Below are 11,164 nucleotides of genomic sequence, written 5' to 3' on the forward strand. Positions count from 1 at the left end.
GTAGCTAATGAAATATTGCCTGAGCATCTAGACCAAATTAGGTTTTCAAGCTCTGGCAGCATCCACTGTCCTGTGGTGTTTATACCAACCGACATCTGTCCCAAAGCCATATTTTCTGGGAGTATCTGAATTATTTTTTACTTTCAATTTCCTAATCAGCACATATCAGAAGCTGCCCTGCAGCTGCTTCTTCCTTCTGTCTTTGCCTTAGTCCCATAAAAAGCTGTTTGAAGGAAAGAACATTGAACTATCTATGAAGTAGTGCAAACTGATGTGCTGGTCTGGCTACAGTGTGGTCTGAGCCAAACTTGGCAAAAAAAAGCATTAATGAAAAAGGCATTAGGAGAGAAGATGTTACGTATTTTTTTCTACCCCCATCCCCCAAGAGGATATTACTGAACTTGTGTTGAAATCCAAAGACTGGAAATTTGTTTGTCCCTTCACCACATACTGAGAAACATCCTCATCCATCTTTTCTTGCTCAGCCTCTCACATACAGAACGTTGGTGAGGTGGTGCTGGGCTGTGAGATAAACAGTGTTCTGTAGGACACCGAGGTCATGTTGAATGCTGTACTGACAGCCAAAAGGCAGCATTAACAATAATTCTGGAGAATAATTATACTGGATTGGTGCCTGATACATGCCCATCAGTGCCTGGCATGGCCATTGCGACTGGTACAGCTGTGACACAACTGTATTGGAGTCAGGGGGTTCCTTACAGTGGGATGTGTAGAAGTGCCCCTGCTGTGTTTGGGGTTTCTCACCCCTGTCCAGCTGCACTGCCCGAGGAGAAACCTCTCAGCACCGTCATCTGCCCCTGTGCTGAGCCTTGAAGCTGCTGATGTCAGCAAGGCAGAATATCAGTGCCTCCAGTGCTGTGATAAGGTCACCTGTTGGGGTTTTCCCATGTTTTTTTCACTAAAACAACCTTTGTGTACAAGAAGACTAATAGTTTGGATTTGCATTTTGGATTTCCTGCTGCTCATTTAATTGCCCTCTGCTAACTATTTATGGAAATTCAGTCGTATCTGTTCTCTTCTTTGACTTAAGTCTCTCTCATGTCTCAGAAAAACCTCAGCTCTCCCTTTCTTCCTGATACTGTTTGTAGGAATTTCTTAACACAGCTAGTGGGATTTTGTTGGCTATTTGAGAATAAGCCATGAATTAAATTGGTAGAGTTGTGTGTGGTGTTTATAAATATATATATCTCTAGTCAATGTATTAAGCTAGCTTTTTATTCCCATGTACTGTTAGACATTCCTCTTTAATGGTGATTTCAGTCGTCTTCAATGTTGTTTATGGTGTCACAGACTAGAGATGCTCTTCATCTGAAAATTCTCCTTCTAGATTTTAAATGTTGTGGGTTTTTTTCTTGTCAATAGAAGAGAGAATAAAATATATATTTCATTTCTAAATGTGCCAAAAGTTAATCTGTGCTTAGGTATAGGTTGGGGTTTTTTTCATATACTGCTGTTATAGATTATGGATTCCTTTGCTGTCCTGGTAATAGACTCTGGAAGCCACTGAAAAAGCCCATTTGTGCAGCAGTGGTGCAACAATTAACTGCTGTGGCAAGCCTCGGTTTAATGACCTCAGTGTTAGTAAAACAGAAGTCCAAAGGTGGATTCACTCTGTCGAATGGATCCTTGTGCCTTTCCTCATAACTTCTGGAGTAAATGAGGCATTGACAGTGTTTTAAAGTATGTAGTACCTAGAATATAATTAGGACACTGATGTTAAATGGCTTTTCTATGACTTGACAAAACTGCTGATCAGAAAATTGAGACAAATGTTTCACTAGCCCGCAGAAGCTGATCTGCTTTGTGTTTAAGAAGTGCAAACCAGTTGCACTAGTGTGGCAGCTCCACTCAAAGGACTTTTCAGGAACCTTTTCTGTGCTAGAAAAGATGGAGACCCAGTGAAGAGGCATGAGCTGCTGTGATGTGTTTGTTGCAGAAACGCCTTTTGTCAGACTGATGTAGTCTAATGTGCAGTAGTGGACTGCGGCGCGTGGATTCAGAGAAATGAAGTTACAACACTTGTTTGGGAATTAACTAAAAGAACTTTTTATTAATGGAACAGAAAACACTTGGGCTGATCAGTGAACTTAGGGGAACATAAGGAGAAACTAAACTGCACAATCAGCAAGGCTCCTGCCTTAATTAAGGGTAGGGTAGGGAAGGCTCCGGAACAAGAGACAGAGCTTAACTATATAAAGAAGGAATGCCCACATAAGGCTGGTACTGCAGGGCAGCAACACTGGCCATTAGAAACACAGGATTCGAGGGGGCAGGGAAAACAAGGGAAAATGGGGGTACAATGAAGGGAGATAATCCAGTACATAATTCAATAACATAACACAAAACTTAAAACACGTTTTCTCGAAAAACCGGCTCCCAACAGTGGACTATGTCTGCTGTACAACTAATGCTGAAGTGTTCAAGGGCAGGTTGGATGGGGTTCTGAGTGACCTGGTCTAATGAAAAGTTTCCCTTTTGGCAGGGGCATTGGAACTAGATGAGCTTTCAGGTCCCTTCCAACCCAGGCCATTCTCTTATTCTTTGCCTATATTGTATTTGTATGTGTGTGTATATGCATGCAATCCATTGAAAATTTCTGAAGTGAACTCTAAAGTAAATCCAAACTTCGAGGTTTCTGTGTGGGAGTTTTCTTTTTTCTTTCTTTTTCCATATCTGAACTGTTTGTGGAAAAGGGATACAAAGCATATATAAATAACTATAAAGAACTGTTAACTAATGGGTGGTAAGTTACATTGGTTTTGGATATCCTTCTATTGAATCTGGCAAATGAAAGGATGGGAGAGCAGCAGCTGTGAATCTGAAAGCACACAGTGATCTAGAAATAAATGTAAATGGAAAGATTATTGGAAAAAGAAAAAGATTGTCATGCATTATGTATAAGAGATCTTCCTTTAAGCCCAGTCTACAGCTGGTACAGATTTGAAAATGCCTTAGAGCTGTATATCTGTGGTCCAGCTTGGGTTTTCAGGTTTGAAATGTCTGATAGTCTCTGATAGCAGACAAAACAATATCAACTGTGTACAGGTTTTCATATTTTATTGTCATTTTTCTGGGGGGAGGGAAATTTTATGACATTAAAAGAGCAACTTGTGCAAACTCTTTGTGAAGCCTGAAGTTAAAATAATTTGTTCTTTCCTTCCTCTCTCCTTTTCCTCCAGGATCCCGTCTCCGCCAGGAGGACTTTCCACCGCGGATTGTCGAGCATCCTTCGGATGTGATAGTGTCCAAAGGAGAGCCAACAACCCTGAACTGTAAAGCTGAAGGACGACCGACTCCCACCATCGAGTGGTACAAGGATGGCGAACGAGTGGAGACGGACAAGGACGATCCGCGCTCCCACCGCATGCTGCTGCCCAGCGGGTCTTTATTTTTCTTGCGCATCGTGCACGGACGCAGGAGTAAACCTGACGAGGGAAGTTACGTCTGCGTAGCGAGGAACTATCTCGGGGAAGCTGTGAGTCGCAACGCATCTCTGGAAGTGGCATGTGAGTAGTGGTTTTGTACGATTAGCATCGTGTAAGGCTTCGTGGTTGCTGTTGTTCCGTCACCCAGCGCTTGCTCTGAGTCGGCGTCCTGGGAGGTAACGAATGTGGATAAATATGACGTTTTGTGAGTAGCTGCAGCTCTTAGTCAAGGCATTTTTACATGTGTTTATTCAGGAGCAGTGACTTTACAGAAAAGGTGATTTATACTGAAATGAGGTTCTAGCTGGTGTATAATCATGATTGGCGCAAACATGGACATAGGATAATTTTCCTCTGAAGAATAATCTAATTTTTAAATTACGCCTAAAGTTAGTAATACTGGAACTAATGTGGAAAAATACCTATCATTTAATCTAAGGTGCACTGTCTGTTTCTCTTTATCTCATCATCTGTCACCTCAGCAGAAGCAGACAGCTTCTTGGTGACTCATGTTCTGTACTGCTGGAAACCTCAATATATGCTCCTCTATCATGAACTTGATCCAGGCCTCATTCATTATGTCAATGGCAAGTGAAATTGTTGGCCATTTCTCATATCATCCAGAGCGGTCTTAGTCTTTATCGATTCTCTTTGTCTCAACAGAGAAGTCGACACGGTTCTTTCAGAGACTACCTGGCATGCTCTGCTTCCAGTAGAGTTAGCAGACACATTCATTATATTCACATAGAAAACAAGCTCATCATACGTAAAATACAATGAGTTGCACATGTTTTTTTGCTGCTTAGTTATATGGGTTGAATAAACACTGATCTTTTTACTCAGAACGTGCATCTTCACGGAGGTGTATTTCAGTAGGTTTATGAATGCTCTCTTCTTGCTGGACTTGCTCTTTTTTCTTCCCACAGCTCTTCATCTGGCAGTAGTTTCACTAAAATATGTTTGAAGTAGGGCTTGAGCACAAACTTGTTTTGCTTAGTTGATAAAGAATGGATTTAAGTACACACTAGATGGTATGCTGTTTAAAGGAGGGAAGTACAGAAGAGAAATCTTCGTTCCTGATGCCGTCTGCAGACTTTTATAGCTAATGTGGTTTGATCTTGAGGCTTCAGTTTCCTCAGAAATTGCAGAAAATGCTGTTTTTAAAATATTTAAATGGTGGAATAAACTAAGTAGAACAGAGTTTTACACTGCTTTTCACCTGTTCTAGCCTACATTCATTACTGTGTCAAAAAATGAGAACAGTTTTGGCACACCATCAAAACACAACTAACTGTGCCAGTTTAAGGCATCACAGAATGTTATTCAGTTTTGTAGGTATTTAGGGACTGAGGAGAAGACCAGTTTAAGGAAGGCTGAAATCTGGGTGAGTATGACTAGATAAAATTACTGCATTATTTGTGTCTCTGTGCATGAGTTTTAACTGTGTGTTAAGAAATCCTAGGAGAGAGGCATAAACACTTGAAATCTTTATTGTAATCCTGTAGACATTCAGAAATCTCCAGTGGAAGTTCAGACGATTGTTCCAGTTGTACTTTGAGTCATCAAATTAAAGCGCCTGATTATTTTGAAATTTAAATGTGCTCTGTATCTTGTCAGTTTTCACTGATCCCTACTTCACTGCCTGCTGAGAGGCTCTTGTTACAACATCCCCGCTCTCTGGAGTTTGTTTAACAACTGTAGCTGGTGGCAGGTCATGCATGAACCGTGTGGGGAGATGGTAGAAAACTTTAAATGTAATGAAGTTATGCTTCGTTGTCAGGTATTTCAGGGCAGGATCAACGTGAAACCCGAGATGTGAAACCGTAGCTGAAGTTTTTGCAATAGCAACCTTATTATTTTACTGTTTTCCTAGGTTTGAAATGTAACTGCCTGAATCCCCCAATTAAATGGTTTAGCAGGCTGAAGTAGGCTCTCCTTTTTCACTTCAACAGAGCTTTATCTTTCCTTGGGCCATACTGTGGCTGCAATTACAGGAGGGTTTTCATCAAAGGAAAAAAACGTAAATAATATATACACTGCTTGTTCACTTAATTTTAGAGATCCTGCCATGGTTTTTGCTCACTGGCTTTAAAACATGTGGCAGTACTTTGCCTGTATCGAAGGTGTCCTTTGGAGGGTGATAGCAAAACTACCTGTTTTCCCTTGGTTTTGAGTTGCTTTGTAATGCAATTTCGGTTGTAGAATCAGATTTTCAGAGAGGAGTTCTTTTAAGGCTCTTACTTGTTTTTCTCATGTCAGCATTTCGGGGCTGGAGAAGATGGGCCAGTCTGCATGGCCCATTTGCACGCTCAGGAAATGAGTTGTTGCTGACAGGCTGTTGTCAGCAGTGAGTCTCCACTCACCTGTTCTCAGCTGCTGCTGCAAACTGTTGAGCTGCCTGGAATCTGCAGCCCTGTCCATGGGAGGAGGATGGCTGCATGTGATGGCTCTGACTTGTGCTATCTGTCATGGTGTTGAAAACTGCTCTTTCCACACTGAGCCAAGCTGTTTTCATCACCACCAAAAAAAAAAAAAGACTGTTGTCCTGTGCTGACAACAGGGTTCTGGGTTATTATCTGACTGTAGGTGGCCTAAAATTGTTGCCATTAGAGACAAACTGCTGCTTTTTACAGGTTTGAAATACTTGAGTCTGCTGCTTTAGAGAGCGAATCTGTAATTGTTTTACTTTGCTTATTAAACTGTCAGTTGCCAATAACAACTTTTGAATGATTCATGAAGAAATATTTATTTGGTTTACATATCTGTTAGATGTGTTCATGCTTATGCATTAAGATGACAAACAGTCTTATTGTGGTTAATTTTCCTCTATTTTTTTTTTTTTTTCACACCCTGCGTGGCACCTGCCACTGAAGCAGTGGGATTGAAAGTCATACCCATAGTTGTTTGTAATGCAGGAGTGAGATTCAGTCATTCAGACCATAGTGTGGCCCACGCTGAATACAATCATTTTGCCCACTGGTTTTTTAGGAGTGAGTTTTTGCAAGTTGCTGAAATCCCAAAGCCCTTTTTGACTGAGTAGAAGTTTACACTTTTCCAAACACAAGGAATTTAGATACCAGCCTATCCAAGGGTTTTAAATCGCTGCCTGTTCAGAGCATGTTCATACAGTCCAGAGCAGATATTTTTGTGCTGATGTACATCCTCAGAAGAATTTGTCTGTAACAGTGAAACTGAAAAAAAAATGTGATTTGGAAAGTTACTTAAAAAACTTCAATATACAGAATGGGCTTTTAGAATCTTTTTACCTTCAATTTGGGAAGTCCTTATTCCAGAAGACATTTAAGAAGACACAGTTGGTTTTTAGAAGAAAAAGGTGCTGTTTGAAGGCACAGTTTATGATGGATATGACTTATTCTATGTAATTCTTTGATATGACTTATTCTATTTAATTCTTTCAATGCATTAATTCATGGTGTGCTGTGAGCAGATTACTTTTTCAGTAGGAACCTTCTGAAAAGGAAAAAAAATAATGCTAATGCCAGCAGCAAACCCAGTTTTCTCATGTGCAAGTGGCAAATTCTCATGCAGTATTTCTGCTTTATGGTTAGATCATTAAAATAAATGTTCTAGTCCTAAAACATCTCTGAACAATTGTATTCAGAAGAGTAAAACTTTTTTTTTTTTTTTTGGTCTATTAGAGTTATTTAATTGGAATTGAAAAGGGTAATTATCCCTAATAATTCCCAACCATTATTAGGAATATGTTGATGTTCGGATTTTCTGGGGAGGTTTTCAGAAAGGGAAGTAGACTTGAAATAGTTTAATCTTGCACGAAACTGCCTCCACATTTGGGTGCCAGAAGTTTTAAAAGGAAAGTGCAGCTCTTCACATGTGCGAACTGATGCGACCGAACCCTCGCGGTGGAGCTTCCCGACGGGAATATCAGCAAACACACTGGCAGGAGTGCCAGTAGGTAGGATTTCAGTTGCCAGCGCTGGGGCACCACCAGCGAGAGGGAGGAGGAACGTTTTGCTCCCTGCTCTGACTCAGGGCTGTCTCTGAGGCAGGCTGAGTCAGCGGCTGCCCCCGGGGAGAGCAGCTGCAGCCCCAGGTGTTAAATATGTGACAGCAGCTTGATCTATCGACCACTGTTAGAGGGGGCTTTGGCCTAAATGAAAATTCATGAAAAATTGATGAAGTCCCCAGATTATTTTTTTTTCCCTCTTCCTTTTTGTGGTGCTGTGCCAATGCAGCGAGGAGAGATTAAATGAGGTGTTGAACGCTTTAGTGGCAAGGAGGTTGGGGTTCAGAGGTCAGTGGGGGAGGGGGAGAAGACACATTTTCTACCTTACTTCCCTTTAAAAGAAAACATGAGGGCTTTTCAGATTAGCTGGGATTTCGATATAATGATAAAACTCAGGAATATTCACAAATAGGGTTCTTTTCTGCACGGGTTGGCGGAGGCGAGGAGCGTGTGGGTTGGTGTGCAGAAAGCAGTGGAAGGCTCTGAGTCATAATTCAATTGGAGAACCAGAAATAGATTGAATTTTGTAATGGCAGTATAAATTTGGGCTTCCATCTTTCTGAGCCTGTGCTTGAACTGAAGTCATTTGGAGAAAGAAGAGGTCTTGCATTATTTATATGCCAAAGATTGCTTGAATAGCAGGCTTTGGAACCCTCTCCAAACATAATGATCCTGCTTATGTTAGATTCAAAACTGAATTATGTTTTTATCTGTAACAAGAGAGGTTACAGTAGTACACAGAGTTTAGTGTGAAGAGTCATAGGTGTATTGCAAAGCAAGAATAAGCCACACTTTAAACATGGGAGGCAGTAATTTTGCAAATAAACAAGATGTGTTTCAATGTTCAGTGAATGAAGGCTGAGAGGTATAAAATATATGCTCTGCAATCACATCTGTATCATAATGCTAATGACTATTTGCTGCAGCCTGTGCAAAAGGCTGCAGTACATTCATAATAATGGAGTTATTTAATTTGAGATATCCATTGAAAAAAGAGCACAGTGTATGTGACTAAAATGGGTGGACAATTTTTTTGTCTCGCTTCTGTTCAAGGTATGACTTAAATAGTAAAATGGTTATTAATTTTGTTACTGGTGATTTCAAAGTCTGATTTGCCTTGGAGTTGCTTTCACACATAAAAAGCATGTCCTGCTCCTTTACTTATACCTCTCTCGCTCTCATCCTTCTAAACAGAGTGGGAAGGGCTTTCTGTCTGAGCTGGCACTCCTTTGCTCTCATCAAGACAGAAGTGATTATTGTAGAAATTGAAATGCTGGAGACTGTGGTCTGGTCTATGAGCAATGTCAGGACACTGAAAAGATCGTGCTTTTTCTTACCCTGCATTTCTCTGTGTAGAAATCCAACAAACCAGGGCTATTATCACAGCACACTTAATGCAAATAAAATTCCCCTCATAGAAGGAAACAAATATCTGATTAGATAGTATAGGCCAAGGCAGATTTCATAAGATGGTGGGAAGACTTGGAAATTTCTCTGTACTTCTGAAGCTTGCAATAAGCAATTTCTGTGGGATTTTCCGTGGATTAGGATGAAGCCATTGGGAATGTAGAAAACATTGCATAATATGGGATCTTTATGTGGAACAACTTAATTCTTAGAGTCACAATTAGAGATTAAAGAGCTAAATAAATGTATGTTAGTGAAGACACATCAGATAAATCAACACCTGACTTGACATCTCATTGCAAAGTTTCCTTTTGAGCTAAAAAAAAAAAAAAAAGCTGTTCACGTTATTTACTTTATTAGTCTAGATTTTAGCTGAGTGTGTGGTTTGATTTCTTCTGAATTCACCTGGGATAAGAAATCTAGAAATTTGAGAGGGTGTGATTTTTGAACCAGCAGCCAGAGTGAACCAGAACTTCTACAGTGTAGAGGGGCTTTTCACAAAGATAAACTAAACTGTGTCTCCTGTTCCTAACACATTTCTCACCAATCATATAAGTTTGTGCTTCAGCCCTGATGCTTTCTCCATGAGGACAGAAGCAGTACTTCCCACCATCATCCACTAGGCTTTAGACAAGTCACTGTGTTGTTACATCTTCATTTCTTATCCTTTAAACTCCACCTGGACAAGCAGATTTAAACGTTTCCAAGGCTAAAAGGGCTGATGGCTCCTCACATTTTAAGAAGATCCAAATATATTTAAATTTCTCTCAGTCATAATATCAAGCTGTACAATGCCTGTAGGTTTCTCAAGACCTTGTTCTTGTTCTCCATTTTCTTTTTCTTGCTCTTTTCATACTCTGGTCATCCTGTAATAGATTTTTACAGAAGAGTGTTTGTTGTGAGCACTTGAGCTCAGCTGGTTTTATGTGCCTAGTGAAAAATTTGCTTAACAGCTGGAAGTTGTTTCCACTGTGTGAATTAATACTTCAGAACAGGTTGATGTGTCTTTGCCATGTACTCTTGTAGTCTACTGTTATGCCCAGCATTCCTGCAGTAGAAACACTTCTCACATCCAGAAATAGTTAGAGAAGTTTTGGGTAGGATCTCTGATTTATTCCTTGAATTCTTCTGCCCAGAATCTAACCTTTTTCCCCACCTGAAAGAGAACTTTGTGTTACATTTTTAGAGGCTATTTGCAATGTGCTTGATCTGGTTCTACTTCTGATAATTTCTTGTGCATTTCCTTGTTTGATTTTTATCAACTTCTTCCTTCCCCTTTCCTTTGATTTGTTTTTTTTTTATCTAATCCTGCTGTTTATATAACTTTGAATGCTCTACCTGATGAAATGTTGACAGCTACGGAACTACTGGTGACTTCACAGAAACCTTTAAAGAAATCAGCTACTGGCTGATCTGTTGGTGTGCACATCAGCAGCTACTGATTTTTAATTTCGTTTTTTGGGGGAGGTTGACATTTTTCTGATTTTTAGTCCCTATGGGAAATAAAGGAGAACAAGATAACATTGCATTTTTACAACTCTCTTCCATTTGCTCAGGAACCTGCAAGCATCATCTGAATGCTAAATGAAACATGAGGTGTTGGCATATGCTTCATTCATGTTGTACTATTCTGCAATGTCACATAGGTTTAGAAAAAGTACTCATTTTAAGCAAGGCTTCAGACCATTCCTTTGCAAATTTTGCATGATCTCAATTCTAACCAAGTTCATTAGCATGGTAATTAAAAGTAACTATTAGGGTGAGAGTGGTGGCTGTTTTACATATACACATCTCTCTATATATACATTGATACAGATTTTTTTATTTTGATAATAATTATATTTGTTGGAAGGCACCAAAACCTTATCTTTCTTCATTTTTCCCCCCTTTCCTTGTTCAGATAGGTACTTCATGCCTTCCTGTTCTTTGAGGACTAAAACTTAATCAGGGCTTTGGTGGTAATTCCACTTCAAATGCTCCCATAGATGTTACACTTTGAATAAGTTTCTGATATGTGGAGTTTATGTGGGAAACGAAGCAGTGTTTTTGTTCCAGCCCTCCTGCTTGAATTTTTCAAGTGGCAGGGATGTGAATGTGTGCTGATACTTGGGAAATTGCTTCCTTGAGATAGAGAAGGGAGGCGTGCACAGTCACTTTCTGCTGTCTCATGGATCTGTTTGCCACCGTACAAAGGGACACAGTGATGGAAAGAACTGGGAGTCCTGGATCACTGAGTTCCTGTATTCTACACAGCTGCATTTTGTAATTCCATTCAGAAACATTTCAAGCTGCACTTTGAAAGGCAGTTTGATTGCCTTCCCCTTCA

This window comes from Empidonax traillii, unplaced genomic scaffold (assembly GCF_003031625.1).
Source record: "Empidonax traillii isolate 1590-97213 ecotype Southwest subspecies unplaced genomic scaffold, ASM303162v1 scaffold1228:size453093, whole genome shotgun sequence".
Taxonomy (NCBI): Eukaryota; Metazoa; Chordata; class Aves; order Passeriformes; family Tyrannidae; genus Empidonax; species Empidonax traillii.